Consider the following 17,531-nt stretch of genomic DNA (forward strand, 5'->3'; position numbering starts at 1 on the left):
AGGCTAATTAATCATGGTGACAGCTCCCTGGATGCAGTCAGAAGAATTATTTTTTCCCTCAATGCTGCTAGTTTAACCTGAGGCAAGACTTCACTTTACAACACCAGGATGAAGCCCTGTTGAACATGATGAATGTCTTCTGGAAAAGAATAACATTTTGATAAAGGCCCTTCCAGTCAGCCTCCAGGTTAGAACAGAGTGGTCTTCCTTGCCTGTTTTCATAGTCATCTTATAAGAAAGCCAGCTCTATCTCTGGGCTCCAACTCAACTAACCTAAAGCGGCCTTTTATGAAAAATCAAATAAATAACTTGCCCTGGTCTTTGACTTTTCATGAGTAATTATGGCTGGAGCTGCCACTGAGATTCCAACTTTCTTCCAAAGCCCTGTGCGTATCTCTTTATTCCAGTTTCTGACTCCCCAACAGCCTTCTGAAGATCATGATTTGGGCTTAAGCTACAAACAGAGCTTCTCTATCGCCAAGAAAACATATGTACAAGCCTTGGAGGCTTTTTTGCTGCTTCCGCATGAAGAGGAAGAAAAAGAAGAAGAGGAAGAAGAAAGGTGACTTCTGGGAACCATTTGGAAACTTACTCATGGAAAGAGGAGGATTCCTCTTTTTGTCACGTACCAGTGGAGGTACTGGCCACCCCAGGTTTGTGAACTTTCAGAGACCCCCTGCCCCCTAGTATCCTGCATTCTCCTTAACTGGGATCGGGGAGCAGAGGTGTCAGGAAGAAGCCCAGCTGGGCAGGTCCCATGAAAGCCAGTGTTGGCAGAAGGCAATCCTCATCTGCAGCCCAAACTCCAGGCTTCTAACCGGCTTGCTCACTCTACTGGTCAGTACTGCAAATGCAGATTCCAAGTTCGGAGAACAAAACAGATGTCAGAAGCTGGGGTGTGAGGTACGGTTGTACAATCAGCCAGGAAAGTAAGGACAAAACGATGGGTCGAGACTGTGAAAGGAGCTGACTCAGAAGCAGGGACTGCGAGCCTGTCTGCCTGCATGAAGGAATCAGCGGGATTTATACCGCACGTGCTCATAAGGGCAAGTGCATGTGCTCGCACACACACAGGTATACATATGGTGCCTAAAATACAACAACCAGCTAATACATACCATGATCAACTAAGGATTGAATAGAGCCTCCCTTTGTTTCTGCCTTCTTTGCCACTTCTGTTTACGAATAATTTACTCATAGACTATTGCCCCTAGTTATTACTAACACACCTAGATGCATTTTTTTAAGCTTTGAAAGCTAAAAGGGAAACAAGGCCTTACATAGGTATATATTCTTTATCCTAGTAAAGCCACTTTATACTAAGAAATTATACTAAGGATATAACTGAACACACCCAAAGATTTGTCTACAAGAGCAATGCTACAGGCTGAATGTTTATTTTCTCTCAGAATTCATGTTGAAACCTAATCCCTAGTGTATGGTATTTGGACGTTGGGGGCCTTTGAGGGTGATTAGGTCATGAGGGTGGAGCCCTCCTAATGGGGAGGGACCTGAGAGGATGCCCCTGCCCCTTCCACCATGTGAGGTCACAAGAAGTCAGCAATTTGCAACCCAGAAGAGGGCTCTTACCAGAACCCAAGCATATGGGGACCTTGATCTTGAAGTTCTAGCCTCCAGAACTACGAGAAATAAATTCCTGTTGTTTACAAGCCCCCCAGTCGATGATATTCTGTCATAGCCATTCAAATGGACTAAGACAAATATGAATGGCAAAGTAATTTATAATGGAAATATCCCATAATACAGGATTAGTTAAATTATGGTACATCATAAAAATCAAATCTCAAGCTATTAAAAATTACACTGTTGGAAAATATTCATTTAAGCAGACAAGAAATATTTTTTGGTACCAATAATATATGAAATATGATAAAGTAGAAAAAACAGCAGGTTATAAAACTGTAGTCATAATATGCTTGCATTTTCTTAAAAAGTTATAAATACATGTAGGAAAAGTATCTGAAAGACAGCAAAATATAAGCCAATGTTAGATTGGTGGGACTATAGATCACTTCAACATCTTTTTATTTATAATAAACATATAGAAATTCTGTAGTCAGAAAAAAGTAATACAATTTTTTTTTCAAGTCAGTGGTTTTGTTTACCCATACACAACAGATCTGATCTGAAAGCCTATAAGGACTTCGATATTTAATGCCAAAGTGTCCTGCAGACAGACTGTCCCAACTGCCCAACTCCCCATAACCTTAAACCTTAGGTATTGTGATTATTATTTTTAAATCTGTACCAATTTGATGAGAAGCAAATGAACAGTCACCGCGGTCTTTTAATCTACCCTTCTGTGATTTTCTAGTGAGGCTGAATGTGTTTTCATATGACTGTTGGCCATGTGTGGTTCGTTAGTAACAAGTCTGCTCTTCAAGATTACAGAAACCTCTCCCAAATTCGGGCATGCTTAGATTCTGAACAGCTGAGCCCAAGCATCCAGCCCTCAGACGCTACCTCCCAGCTTCACTCAGACATTAGGTCAATGGTTCTCAGCCCTGCCTACACATCGCAATGACCAGGGAATTTTAAAAATACAGAAGTCTGGGTCTTACCTCTAGATTTGCTGATTTAACTGGTCTGGGTGCAGCCTAGGCATCAGGATTTTTTAAAGCTCCCCAGGTCATTCTAATGTGCACGAGGCTGAGAACCATGGCTTCAGAGAGGATCTGCTAATGGCACACTAATGAGCATCCAGAGATGCTGGAAAATGCCTTCCATTAGCATCTGCACCTGCTGGGAAGGGCAGGACGATAAAGATGCATACGAAAGACAGAAATGAGGAGGGAAACAAATTCACCTCCAGTATCATCTCACTCATTTAACATACTGACTCAATAAATATTTGAGCATCTACTAGGACAATAATAATGGCACACATTTACTTAACATTCACAATATGTCTTTCTAAGCCCTTTACACATATGTTTCCAATAACCCTAGGAGACAAGTACACATCTTATCCCCATTTTATAGGTGAGGAAACTAAGGCACAGAGAAATTCAGTCATTTGCTTATAGTCACACAGCTACTAAGTAGTGGAGGCAGGATCTGAGCATAAAGAAACTAGCTTTGGCGTTCATGTCAAACACCCCATGCCAGATGCTGTAAAGGCATTTGATACATCGTAAACAAAACAGTTAACAGTTCCTGCTTTTGCACAGCTTAAAGTTTACTGGAGGACAGAGAAAGTAAATGAATCAACACACAAGATCTGAAGGAAAAGTACAAGATGCTATAAAAGAATATAACCGTATACTCATGTTCATGGCACCATTGTTCACAATAGCCAAAAGACGGAAGCCACCCAAGGGTCCATCCACAGATGAATGGATAAAGAAAATGTGATATACACATACAAAGGAACATTATTTAGCCTTAAAAAGGAAGGAAATACTGACACATATGATAACATGGATCAGCCTTGAAGCCATCATGCTAAATGAAATAAGCCAGTCACAAAAGGACAAATACCGCATGATTCCACTTATATGAAGAATGGAGTAGTCAAATTCCTAGAGGCAGAAAGTATAGTGGTGGTTATCAGGGAATGGGAAAAGGGCATGGTGAGTTTTTGTTTAATAAAAGATTCCACTTTGGAAGATTAAAAAAATTCTGGAGATGGATGGTGATGATGGTTGCACAAGGATGTAAATGTACTTAGTGAGACTGAACTAGACACTAAAAAGTAGCTAAGATGGTAAATTTTTATGTTATGCAACTTTTACCATAAATTTTTAAAATAAAAATAATAAAGCTTAAAATTATAAAGAATAGGACTAGAAGCCCCAAAATAGACTGGGTAGGGAGTCAAGAAAGGTCTGTTTCAGGAGGTGACATTTAAAGTGAGACTTGAGGATCAAAGAATCAGCTAGGTAAAGAGTAGAAGGAGGCTATTCTGAACAGAAAGAACAGCATATGCAAAGGCCATGGGGCAGTAAGACTGGGATGGGGGGCACCTAATGAGTGAGGGCAGCATGGTGCAGGGTGAGGCCTTGCAGGGTTTCACAGAACATAGCCTGGAATTTATTCTAAATGTTTCAGGAAGACAGAGATGGATACTGAACAGAAATATGATAAGATTTTACAAGATTTGCTTTTTTTTTTTAGTTTAAACAAATTGAATCAAAAAGAATCTACTTTGTAAAAAAAAAAAAAGTAAAATTAAAAAAAAAAATTAAGGCTTGCTTTATGTTCTTTAAAGTTCTATCCATCTGCCCTAGGAGAGTGGCTTGGAGGAGGACAGGTTAGAAGGCAACCACCACATTGTGAGTGTAGATGATGTCACCTTTGGGCTGAGAAAACTGAGGTTCAGAGAGGGTAAGTAACTTCCCAGGGTCACACAGCTTTCAGAACTCAGAACTCAGAACCAAAGTCTCTGTCTCCGACTCCCACACCTGCACTGCTTCCACTTTGTAGATTTAAAAAAAGAAAGAAATTAGAATACACAAGAAAGAAGACACCTCATAGTTCAGACCCTCTTGAGCAAGAAGCACCATGCCACCGCTCCTCCAGAGATATTTCATATTTATAGATGTGAAACCAAGCCATCTGACTATAAAAAAAGGGGTGGAGAAGGAGAAAGATACCCAGAGAGATGGAAAGGCAGAAAGTGAGAGAGGAAAAATGAGAAAGGAGCACACCCAGGAATCCTGGAACACCTATTCCTCTGGTTAAGATCCTCTCTGAGCCAGGCATCTGCACCTTTTCTAGGCTCACCTGGGACCATGATCAGCCAGTTAAGATCCGAGAGTCAGAGCCAAAAGGGTGCCCAAGCAGCAGTTTGAGGTTATGCATGCGCTGGTGCAAACTCACCCAGGATGAGTTCTGAGACCCATGGGCAGCTTCTTCACAGACTGCAGGCAGCGGGACAAGCTTCTTAAACTCAGGAGCCCTCGGGGGTATTGGGACTTCCTTAATTGCCTGAAAGACAAGAATGAGAATAACAAAAAAAGGATTAATGAACACATCTCTCTCAGGAAAAAAAAATAAATAAAATCTCTGGCAGTGCTGGGGCCATCCTTTACATGGAGAAAGGGCAAATTCTTTAAAATGTAACAAGTCGTGGTGGAGATTTATCCAAAACAACTTCCAGGGGCTCAAAGACTCTACTGAGCTGAAGGTCCAACATAGAATCAGAGAGCTTACAGGTGAATGGGACTCCAGCAATTGCCCCTGTAGAACCCGCTCATCTCAGAGGCAAGAAACTGCAGCACTGGAAAAGAAGTGACTTGTACAAGGTCATGATTTCTTACTGGCCAAGCCCTCCAGGGCTCCTTCTAACACTCTCAGGCCACTTCACTCCACATCTGCATTTAACCCACAGTTCTGTAAACCAGCAAAAACACTGAGCCACACCTGAAACTGAGGCAATCGGCAGTTAAACCCATTAAACTTGTAACCAGCCTTCAGTGATTAAGCCCGCTTTGTTTTCACAAAAACCAGCACGCCCACCCCAAGCCTCAGGTAGCCTAAACAAGATGTTTGCCTGAATAGGTTTACAGAAACCTGGAATCAGCTGTGTCCCGTTCCTGCTCCAGTCGGTTAAGACTAGTTGAGACCACCCACCCTCCGACTGAGCATGCGCATGCGTCTGATTCGTGACCTTTTTGACGTCGAAGGGCCCCACGCTCCACCCCAAGAGCGTGACCTTGCCTCCCAGGAAGGCGGCCGAAGCTTAGTTGCACCTGCGCAGAACAGTGATTTCCTCATCTTTTCTCATTTCCAGTCACCTTTGCCCACACGCCCTATGCCTGTCTTATTCCATAAATACCCCCCCTTAATAGCCTGCCGCCTTCCCAGAGGCGGGGCGGAGGTCTGTTCTCCCGTCCTCTGGCTGGGCTGCGGGAACCACAAGCCGCCCTTTCCCTGCTGCAAAGCTCGGGGTCCCAGGGTTAAGGCTTGCTGTGCTTGGGGCAGACATTCCTGGTTCAGAAACGCACTCCTGCAGCTCCACGCTGCAGAAAATATGCTCTCTGTTCGTTTTTGGTCTGGGCGAGGAGGTCTTTTTATTTTTTTAGCTCTCTTGAGAGGCCGATAGGACGGACTTGGGTCCTCATTGGTCTTGGCGGGTTTTACATGCAGAACCTAACGTGTAACAGAAGCCGGGGAATAGAGTTTGGGTTCATCAAAATAGCTGCCCTTTGTCCACCGAGGGTTCTGTGCCCAGCACGGGGGGATGGGGGCTTGACCTCTGATATCTTCTCACTGCTCTCACCCTAAGCCTTTGAGGCGAGAACCTGCTGTCCTCCTTTCACCAAGAACCTTGGCTTGCAGATGTTCAGTGACCCGGGGGTCATGGCGGACTAGCTTTTCTCAAGTGCTGAGCGAAGACTGAAGGCCACAAAGTTGGGCTTCTGAACCTACTTTCCTAATACTATGCAACTCTCCCTCTGTCTCTCTCTTTCTGGGAAATGAATGTCCGTTTGACAAACGAGAACTAGAATGCTGAAGGCAGTTGCCCAGAGTGACAGCAAATAGGGTAAAAAGAGTGAGGGCCCCCAGCCAGTCCTTTAGCTGCAAGTCTTAGCATCTCTCCCTCCGCACCCGCAAATTTGCAGAGCCTTATCTTCTCAGTGAAGGAATCGGTGAATTAAATCTCGTCCAGTTGTTACAGTAGCAACATAGAAGAATGCTTCTAGAAAGAGGGTGGGGTTGCAACGCAAAGAGCTCAGCTTTTTAAGGGAGGAATGCCTGGCCCAGTTCCCGGTACCTAGTACAGCTAGTTGGCTTTGGGCTGCTTAAACTTCTGTGGTTCAGTTATTTCATCAGTAACATGGGGATGGTACTACCCATCTCAAAGAATTTTGGTCTGACCTGCAGACTGCGCTTTATTAGCATAGAGAAAACTCCACGTGTACACACCCTCCACTGTCTGAGACTCAGGGCCGCATGGGGTTTATCGGCACAAACACAGTACCACAACTTACCTCTTCCCACCTGAGGGCTCTTAATCTATAAATAGAACAATCAAACCTGCCTCTTGTGAAGACAAAATGAGTTGTTAGAAACATTTAGAGCCACAACTAGCAGCGTGTGTGTTGGCAGTCACTTAGCATTCGTGTAGGTAGAAACTTTAGTCGATACCTAAAAGACTTAAAGTTTTAATGTTGAGTTTTATACAAACAGAAGGAAGGAAAAGCTTGTGGGAAGTAAAGAGGGGAACAAGACAGGCACCTGGAGAAGCTGGAAAACTTCCTTCATAGTCCCACTCCCTTAGTCTGGTGGAGAGAAGAGAGGGCAGTGGAAGCTTCTGGGACTTAGCGAGACGCTGGGCACAAGAAGAGCTGTTTTGAGGGCCCAGCTGCAAAGTGACCTGTGGGGTTGGGGAGGAGGTCCTTCTCTCTGACTCTGCAGAAAGAACCCAGCTCTTTTCTGGGAGCAGCCGGAAGTAAACCTTGACACCAAGATGGTGGCAGTAACTAGAGAAAAGGAGAATTTTCCTAACAGCTGAGCAGGCACTGGCCAACAAAAAAAGGGGGGGCAGAAGAGAGATTGCAGAGTGACCCTGGGATTCTGTCCTGCTAGTAGGGAGGCGTATTGAGGTGGTAGGCATTTGAGCTGCAGCTGTGGGTCTTAGACTGGTAATCAGTGTGTTCTCTGTCTGCCACGGCGTCGGTGCCCCATAGATAGTAGGAGGGCCAGGAAAATTTCCCACAAGGATGGCTGAAAGTATTTCTGATTAACCCCTAAATCAGGAAAAAAAATTTTGATCAGAATCCTGTCCTTTTCATTAACTGCAGTCGTGCTATAAATACCAGAGAGATTTTCATTCATTTTGGAGGGGGAAACCGAAAAAGATAAAGCACTTTTCTGTAGCCCAGGCTGACACACCGAACACTTTCAAGCATGAGAAGTTGGAATTCAGCAAGGGCATTTTGACAGCCCTGAAATTTATGTCTGCCTGAGAGGAGATAGTACCCCACATTTTTAAACAGTTTTGGTCAGAGGAGAAAAATGTAAAATTGGTCCCTGGCTAATGAGGCCTGATCATCCTTTTATGGTGTGCTAGGATGCAATTAAGGTTAGCTTCGTGTAAACTGCCAGCACGCTCAGACTTTTAACAGCCTCATGTGTGTCAGGAAGGAAAATAAATAGTCCACTGTTTGTGCTTTATGTGGGGAAATTATTGAGATAAACAGCCAGGGCCTGACAGGTGTGACTTCTTGCGGCTTAATGTGATGGATTTGCCAGGGGCAGCTGGAGCTGATAGCACCAAACTGTTGATGGAAGAAAACCATGGGGAAGATTCTGACAATTGTATAAGCTGAGTGCCAGAGCCAGGCAGGGTCTGGTGTTTGTGAGGCCCTCAAACTTTCAGGGTAGGGGAGTATGGAAGAAACCAGAATGCAGAGTTGGAGACTCATTCTGCAGAGCAGGTGGAATCCTAGAATTCCGGAGGAACTGAGAGATGGGGACAGTTGGGCCTAGAAAGCTCTAGTGACTACTCAGATGTTCAGAATTGGACCCCGCGTCTCCCAACCATGCTCTTTCTGTTTCCAAAGCAAACTTGGGTCCGCTTGCCCACTCACTGGGTTGTGATGAAGGAAAGTGCAGCGTTTATTGCAGGGCACCAAGCAAGGAGCACAGGCAGCTAGTGCTTAAAAAATCCAAACTCCCCGATGGCTTTCAGGGAAAGGTTTTTAAAGACACAGTGACAGGGGATTGTGGGGTGCATGATCAGCTCATGGACATTCTTCTGATCGGTCAGTGGTGAGGTCCTCAGAGTCAACATCATCAGCCTTCCAGTTCCAGCCAGTCTGCAGTCTACGTGCTTGAGGGTAGCATATAGTTAACTTCTTCCGTCTGGTGGGGGTTTCAGTGTCTGCAAAACGGCTTAAAGGACATGACTCAGAAAATTATCTATAGTTCTTGAGGGAGGAACTAAAGGTCCTTGATTTGTCCAATGACTAAACTATAATCACTTTGTCTAGCTTGACTCTTCCTTTGTTTCTGCATTTTCTGACTTTGCTGATGAAACTGATGCTTTGGAACTCAGGGAAAGCCTAGGGCGCTAAAGTTTTACTACAAACAAGAGGCAGGCAGTGGGAGGGGGAGCAGTTCTGGCCTGGGAAGTCTCCTTAGGGTCCTGCTCGGTGACATTTCCACTATTCTAAACTGCCAACAACCTGCAGAAATCATGAACTGTGATGGATTCAGACTTGGAAATTTGGGTTTGGTCCTGCTTTTTCCACTGTCTCCTTGTCTCCGGTCACCCCGCTCTGTCACCTTGTAATACATATTCTTCGCCACCCCTGGAATTTCCTAAAATGCAGATCGAAGCCTGTGTCACTCCCTCTCCTTCATTTTAAACCCTGTAATGACTCTGCTATAAGAGTAAACTTGTAACATGGCTCACAGGGACCCTCACAAACCTGGCCTATGCCTTCGTCCCCAGCTTCAAAATTCCCACCCACCCAAATGCTATATACTCCAGTCATTCTGAATAATCTCTTTCCACAAATGCAGGATTGTCAGATAAAATACACAATGCTGGGTTAAATGTAAATTTCAGAGCAACAATGAGTAATTTTTAGTATAAATACATGCTATGGAATATTTGGGATGTTATCTGATGTGTTTATCTGAAGTTTCTTATCTGACATTCAAATTTGACTGGAAGATGTCTGTTTTTATTTGCTAAATCTGACAGCTTTGCTCCAATTGGACCCAATTTTCGTCACCTCTGGGTCCTTTAAAAATGTATCTAGCTACGTCCTTGAGCTTAGAACACCAAGCCTTTTCTCTGTCACTGCTTGGCCAACTTACTGAGTCAGGGACAGCACCTTCCGTAGTGTTATCACTGGGCTGTGGCTACCAGGTCAGCAACTATATTTTTAAGTCCCCTGCATCCAGGTGGCCATGTGACTAGATCTCACCACTGGAATGTGAGCTTAAGCATTCATACCATTCTGGGCCACAGTAGTTAAGGCCTCTTCTATGTCCTCCTCTGACAACTACCCTAACATACCCATTCTTTTGGTCTTTGCCATTTCTTCCTCATAGAGGGTCCCTCAGACTGGGTTAGTGGCCCCTCATATGTGCTCCCAAAACAGACCCATTCTTTTTCTCAGTAACATCTACTGTGCTGCATTGTAATAGATGTTTTGCTTGTCTCTTTCCTGCTGGACAAAATGTTTCTTGGAGGTAGGGACTAGAATTGGCCACAGTTATATCTGCAAAGCATAGCATGGTTGAACGAATGAATGACTGAGTAGAGTCTCTTCAATTCTGTTGGTCTGTTTCCTTGTTTTTAAAGTCAAGGTGTCAGACAAGTGATTTCTAAGATCCCTCCCAAATCTATAAATCAGGAGTTATGAATATAGTGAAGTGAAAACCTGCTGATTTTGACTTCCCAGAACCACACTCCACTGGGGAATGGCACTCCTTCCACTGCATGTGGTACTGGTGGGCTGGGAGTCACTGTGATCCATGGTACCCACCCCTGAAACTTTCACCGCTGCAGAAGTGGGCGGGTGGCCCAGGCTGGGCCCGTTGTTGCACCCTCCTGCAACAGTGATTGGTCGGGAACAGGAAGGAGGCCCAATCCAGATATTTCCTTTAGTTTTTTCCATTTGTTTATATATGCATGTTGAAACATAGAAGCTGTTCTTTTACCCACTAGGGTCCTATGGTAGAAGGCTGTATATGAGAGTCTCTTAATGGCAATCTTCTCCATCTATTAGACAGTATCCACAAAAGAAGCTAACACACAAATCAAGAAGAAATGAAGGAAAAAATAGATCCCCAATAATATTGTCTAAGTTCCTGGATCCAGCTGTGCCTGAATCCAACCACCTCTGCACTTATGTGAGTCAACAAACCATGATTTTGGCTTAAGCCAAATCTCACATTCTGTACTCCTATCCAAAAAAGTCCTGAATAATGTAAAAATAGTAGCTTTGAGTTTAAAGTATATCCAGAACCATATCCTGTTTTGCGTGGAGTAGGCATATACATCATTTAATTAATTAGGCTGAAATGACAATAGATACAACAGGTGTCTTAACAGAAAACAAAGTACATGCCTGCACTCTTGTCTGTAAAAGTTGAGTGAACTTAAGTTTTTTAAAAAATCATTTTCATTCTGTGAGAGCCAACTTAAAGAAGTTAAATAATATAATTTTGAAGGTTTGGAGAGTCCCTGTCAGTAAGCATTTGCTCTTTCCTTATTTTTTTACACTGGGGGAAAGTACTTTTTAAACCGTATTTCTGATGATTTGCTGTAGGGAAGCCACGTTGAAGCAGCTGCCAGTGTTTTGACAATGCCCCAGCCACCAAATCTACGACACTCCCTGTCCCCAGCACAGCCAATTGATCCAGGAGAAGAAATACCTTACCAAGCTGGGGTAGTTCACTTTAATCCTACCTGGGATTTGAAGCTTGGACAGAGACAGGCTGGGAATTTGGGCACTGGGTCACGTGATGAGCCCATCCCAAAGAGAAAGAGCATAAACGTCTGCTTCTGTATTTCAGGGAATGTGCTTGTTTCTGCTTTTCTGCTTCATGTCTCTTTATTCCTCCAATCCTAGGAGCTTCCCAACATTTTTCTAGAATGTTTTTCTTCACTTAGTGTTGAGGCTTGTGGCTGACAATTAAAGCTCGCTAATTCACATGCAGTGAGAGAAGAGGGCATTTAAAAGTGGATGTCAGATATCCTTGCTCCTGGGGTCCATCAACCGTGCCCTCCTTCCAGCACCCACTCTACACTGGAGAGCCTCTCCGCCTCCTCCATGTGGAGGGCCATCCTACCTCCCACCACTACCAACGTCCCAAAATCCAGGCCCCAGCTTCCCTCAGACATATAATCCTTTCCAGAGTTGCAACGTGCTATATTATTCTCCATTGTTATGCAGAGTAATTTAGCTATTCTGTTGAGCTACTCGGTCTCAAACTTCTCCACTCCAGGTGAGGATTTTAACTTGAACTCTGTGTACTCTAATATTTTGTTTTTTCACAAAAAGACCAGCCTTACTCCAAAGATGAATTCTGCTTCTCCCCTTCCAGGGAGAATAACTGGTGGCAGGTCTATGAGAGCAGTTTGTCCCTGCTTTTAGCCTGAAGGTTTCAGAGCTATTGGAAGTCAGGCTGAGTACACACTTCTGACTCACATAAAAGTAGTAAGTGGACACTGCAGAACTTTGTCATCACTATGAAAAGAAGCATACATGAAAAGTTCACAGCTAACGTCATACTCAATGGCAAAAAGCAGTTTTTTCCTCTTAGATCAAAAACAAGACAAAGATGCCCACTCTTGCCAATTCTTTTCAACACATTACTGGAGGCCCTATCTGGAGAAATTAGATAAGAAAAAGATAAAAATCATACAAATCAGAAAGAAGTGAAGTTATCTGTTTGTAGATGATACGGCCTTACACATAGAAAATACCCGAAGTATGCCACAAAAACTCTTAGAACTAATAAATTCAGTAAAGTTACAGGATACAAAATCAACATAAAAATTGTTTCTATACACTAACAATAAGCTAACTGAAGAGAAAATTGAGAACAATTTCATTTACAATAGCATCAAAAAGAATATAATACCAGGAATAAACTCAGTTAAAGACGTGAAACTCTTAGACACTGAAAACTACAAAACATTGAAAATTTAAGACGCAAATGGAAAGACATCCTTTGTTCGTGGATTAGATTTAACATTGTTAAAATGTTTACTACCCAACATGCTGTACAGAGTCAACATTATCCTCATTACATAACAAAATTTTAAATTTTTGAACTTGTGAGGATCATCACACAAGCACATAAAAATGTCTGATCATCATAGATTGGGGAGAAATTGAAAATACTCAATGTCCATCACAATGGGATAGTGGTATGGTACGTAGGCATTAATGTGTTTGTGATGTTCTATATTAACACTAAAATATTCACAGCAAAGTGAAGCAGCAACTTAAAAAGCATAATATACAGATATCCCCACTTATGTAAACTTGTGTATCTCTTTGTAGGAATATTTGCATATCCAATTCCTGAAAACCTGGGTGAAGGGATTTGTGATTTTATAATTTTCTATGATTTCTGTACTTCCTTTGATAATGAGCAAGAATGTCTTGTAATCAGATGAGAAAATTGATCTTATTTTGGCATGAGCATGTGAGTAAGAGGAGTGACCCACGCAAGAAGCATAAATGGAATGTGATTCCCCAGCAGGAGTAGTCCTGTAAGGGAAATGGTGCCTGCACCTTGTCGTACTTGCTCAGGAGAGGACGCCTGGACACACTGGCCAGATCTTCAGTCTGCTTTTTTTTTTTTCCAGCTTCACTCACCTCTGCTCTAGTTCAGCCTCAGATTCCTCATTTGTAAAGCAAAATCTTAGTAGATTGCCTGTAATTATGGAGATAACTGATGGAAAAAGCCTGAATTTGAGCCCAGGTAGCTGACCCAGAGGCTCTGCATAACTGCTCCCCTAAACGACCCGGACTCTGCCCAGGAGAGCTGCCCAGTCCCATGGTGGCTCTTCCTCTCCACCTCTTAGAGGTTGCTGTCCCAGCACCTGGAGGCTTTGCTGCAACCCTTGATCAGTCATTCACTTTAGACATGTGCTCTCACATGTGCTATTTACGTTGAAACTAATCAAAATTAAATAATATTTTAAAACTCATGTCTCTAGTTGCACTTGGCACTTTTCAAGCACTCAGTAGCCACACATAGCTAACGGCTACTAGGTTGGAGAACACAAACATAGGATGTTTCCATCATCACAAAAAGTTCTGGACTCAGAGAGCAGGAATGGTGCCCAGCTCACCACTGGGTTCTTAGCAACTGGCTGGGTATCTAATACCCGAAGGCTCTCATGTAGTGAGGAATTAATGATTCAATCCATCAAATCCAAGCAAACTGATGCTAGGTGGGAAAGGTATTTAGCAGGAGCTAAATTTTCAGTGAAGTCCCAAAGGTAATTATATAAACGGGTGGGTCAAGAGGAGGGAACACATTCCGGATGGGAAAAGACATTGATTTAGTGAGAAAGGTGAAGGGAACTGGCACCATCAAGCTATTGTTCTCCAGCTCTTCTCCCTGCCAATTAAAAACCATCTTAGGCAGTGTTTTCTTATCAGACTTCCTCCCTGATTCGGTATTATTGTAAGGTCTGCTCTGACTAATTGGGCTCTTGGCAGTTGAACAGTCAGGTGATTTAAGTCTTCTAATTTTTTTTCATTATTATTTTTGATTGGAGGTGAAAGCGCACACCCCAGAGAACAAGTTTTCCAAGAGACTTTCAACCCAAATGCCCACTAGTTCAAATGTTCATATAACCGTTATCAAAATGGATGTGTTTGAATGGCGCTAGAGTGTAGCAGGGAGGCAGCTGAAGTCTGTAAAGGAGTTTTGTTCAATCCCCAGGCAAGAGATTTCGAGCCATTTACTGCTGGAGGCATAAAAACAGAGTTGGTCCCAAACTAATTCTAAGAATCATCTTTTCTTTCCAAATTTAATATTAATCCAGACTTCACAGGGCTGAAACCCTGCTCTACCACTTACTAGCTGTGTGACATTTCTGAGTCTCAGTTCCCTCTTCTGTAAAATGGGGATGCCAGAAGTGTTAGGAGTATTACATACGCTGATGTGTGCAAAGTGCTTAGTACAGGGCCAGGGACGTAGTAAGCACTACAAAGGAGTTTATTAAAGACATAATAAGTATCTCAAATGTGCATGTTTTGCCATTTCTCCAAATATATTTCTGCAATTACTAGTGTTAAGAATGAAAGTAATAACCTTAACCATATGATTTATTAAGCTCCTACTAAACACTAATCTTTATGACAACCTGGAAGTCCATCACCCCCACCTCACTATTGCCCTGATGCAAACCACCATCATTCCATGCTTGCACTAGTGCAGCTGCCACTTATCTGGTCCTCTAGTGTCCACTCTGACTTCCCATATGGTATCAGGAATATCTTTTTAAATGCTAAATCAGATGCCATCACCTCCCCATCTAACAGGGTGGCAGAGTGGGAATTCAAATTTTTCATCAATAAGGCCTTGTTTAGGTCTTCACTACATCCAAAACACCCTTGAGCAACAGGGCTTTGAACTGCACAGGTCCACAGGTGGATTTTTTTCACTAATGATGTACTACAGTCCTATACTATCCATGGTTGATTGAATCACAGATGCTATATGAAGGGTTACTGTAAAGTTGTACATGGATTTTCAATTGCACCCCAACCCCATCGTTATTCAAGGAAAGGTCAACTGTAGCACCATTGTCCTTTCAGCAATGTGAGGAAACTGAAGTTTGGAGAGAGAATAAGTACCTTACTAAGGCAGCCCAGCAAGTTAGTGGCAGGGGTGGGGTCTGAACTCTGTATCTGAATCCACAACTCTTGCTTTCCATCACAGTGATGGATGGGTGGCCTGTAATCAGTGAACTGTAGAGTGAAAGGACTTGTAACACAGGTGCCCTCTGCCAATTCCCAGGCTGGGAGCCTGGGAAAGTTCAATGTTAATCTCTTGATTGCTTTGTCCCTTGAAAATATCTTTCAGAGAGAGGAGAAGGGTATGAGGTGTTCCCTTTGGCCACAGTCTCCTATTCCTAAGGCTCAGTCTCTGTAGAGCTCTTCTGCCAGCCCCCAGCCCTCCTCAGCCTGTCGTTCCCACCGCCTTTGTTACTCCGTCCCCAGACTGGTCTCAGGCTTGACATGAAGAAAACGCCTAAGCCATGCCTGACATCTACCCGAGATCTCTAACATTCTGTGTCCAGTAGCTTAGCAGAAGGGGCTCTGACATGTGGGCACATCACTGATCTGTGTTTATACTGCCCTTGCAGACAGACCAACTTTGAATTAAACTAGACCAACCTCCAAAGTATGGTTTCTGCCATTTTGGTGTCCACTGAACATTGATCAGTAATTTCTCAGGCTGATATTGTATCTTCATTCCTGAATATTACCAATAACTGAATTCTGCCATGTATGGTTGCACATGAACATAATTTCCTACTAAAATATTTGTAGTCATATATGGTTTTATATGTTGTGTTAGCATATACTTTCACGTCTAGGCCTGTAACTTCAGTTACTAGCTAAATGCTGACAACTCCCAAATTTATGTCTCCATTCCAGACATAGCTTCAAAGCTCCAGACCCACACATCCAGCAGCCCACGCGGCATCCCCACTTTCATGTCCCACAGACGTACCAGCTCAGCAAGCCCCAAACTAAACTCCTGGCCATCCCTCCAGAGCCTGTTCATCCTCCCATGCTCCTTATCTCAGGAAATGGTAGGAACCATCCAACCCAGGTGTTCAAGCCAGAAGACTGGAATCCATCTTTGATACTACCTCTCCCCACCTAGCAGGTCCATTCATCCCAAGTCCTGACAGCTTTACCTCTTAAAGTCATTCATTCATCCATCAATCCACTCATTTATTTCACAATTGCACATTCTGCAGCACTGCATGAAAAATGGGTGATACAATGGTGAACAAGGTGGATATGGTCCTTCCCTCTCAGAGCTCATAGTCATAAACCACAACAGCATTTTATTGAATGAATAAGATACATACATGAAGATAGTTTTATACAGGATAGAAATTTTACGTAATTTCACTAATGTGCAATTACATCTTTTCTACTAGAACTTGTCAAGGACCATCTATAGAGGGGTAGCAGGTAGAGACTGAGAGCATGGACTTTAAAGTCAGACAGAATCAACTGGTCAATCAGTTAATACTTATTACACACCTATTGCCTTAATCTGCTTGAGATCTTGGAACAAAATATCATAGACTGGGTGACTTAAACATTTATTTCTCACAGTTCTGGAAGCTGGAAATTCCAAGATCAAGGTGCCATCTGATCTGGTTCTTGGTGAGAGCCCCCTTCTTGGTTTGCAGATGGCTGTCTTCTATCTGTGTGTACATGGTGGAGAAAGAGAGCCCTTGTGTCTCTTCCTCTTATATAAGCACTGATGCCATCATGGGTGCCCCATCCTCTTGACTTCAGCTAAACCTACTTACCTCCCAAAGGTCCTTTCAAAATGCCATCACATTTGGGGGTTTGAGTTTCAACATATGAATTTTGGGGACGACACAAATTCAGTCCACAACATCTGCTAGGTGCTAAGCACTGTTCTAGGCATTGGGGATTTAGCTAAGAACAAGCAAAGTCTGCACCCCCAGCATTTTAGAATAGCTTCCTGTTGGGGAAATGCCTCATCTTGATGGGAGGAAGAAATTTCTTCCCTCTGTAGAAGCCGTGTTTTCACTTTTTTGAACTCCTTTACAGCTAAGTTGCAGGCATTCAACCTGGGTTCAGACTATCAGAAGCCTCTGTAAATTTTCTGATGCAAGGAAGATGGCACCAGGAGGAACCTGTTTAAATGAGCGTAGTGGCAGTTGCATCCAGCCCCCAGAGGCAGATGTGGGAGAGGCTCTAGCATGAGCAACCTTGTAGCCAGTGTGCGGTATAAGCTGCTGAATTTGGAACACTGCCCCACACCTGCTTCTTTAGGGGCAATCAGCATCTTTTATGAAG

The 17,531-nt window shown here is 43.2% G+C and overlaps 1 long non-coding RNA gene across 3 annotated transcripts in view; it reads right to left on the bottom strand.

Annotated features, from left to right (window-relative positions):
- Positions 1–5,591, bottom strand: part of LOC123612968 (uncharacterized) — a 178,856-nt gene extending 173,265 nt beyond the window's left edge. For all 3 annotated transcript variants that reach the window (XR_012510689.1, XR_012510688.1, XR_012510690.1), the window contains exons 1-2: positions 5,536–5,591; positions 4,843–4,950 (exon numbers count right to left, since the gene is read on the bottom strand). This is a non-coding gene — a long non-coding RNA (uncharacterized LOC123612968). The remainder of the gene's footprint in view (positions 1–4,842; positions 4,951–5,535) is intronic.
- Between the last annotated feature and the right edge of the window lie 11,940 nt (positions 5,592–17,531).

Source organism: Camelus bactrianus, chromosome 12 (assembly GCF_048773025.1).
Source record: "Camelus bactrianus isolate YW-2024 breed Bactrian camel chromosome 12, ASM4877302v1, whole genome shotgun sequence".
Classification (NCBI taxonomy): Eukaryota; Metazoa; Chordata; class Mammalia; order Artiodactyla; family Camelidae; genus Camelus; species Camelus bactrianus.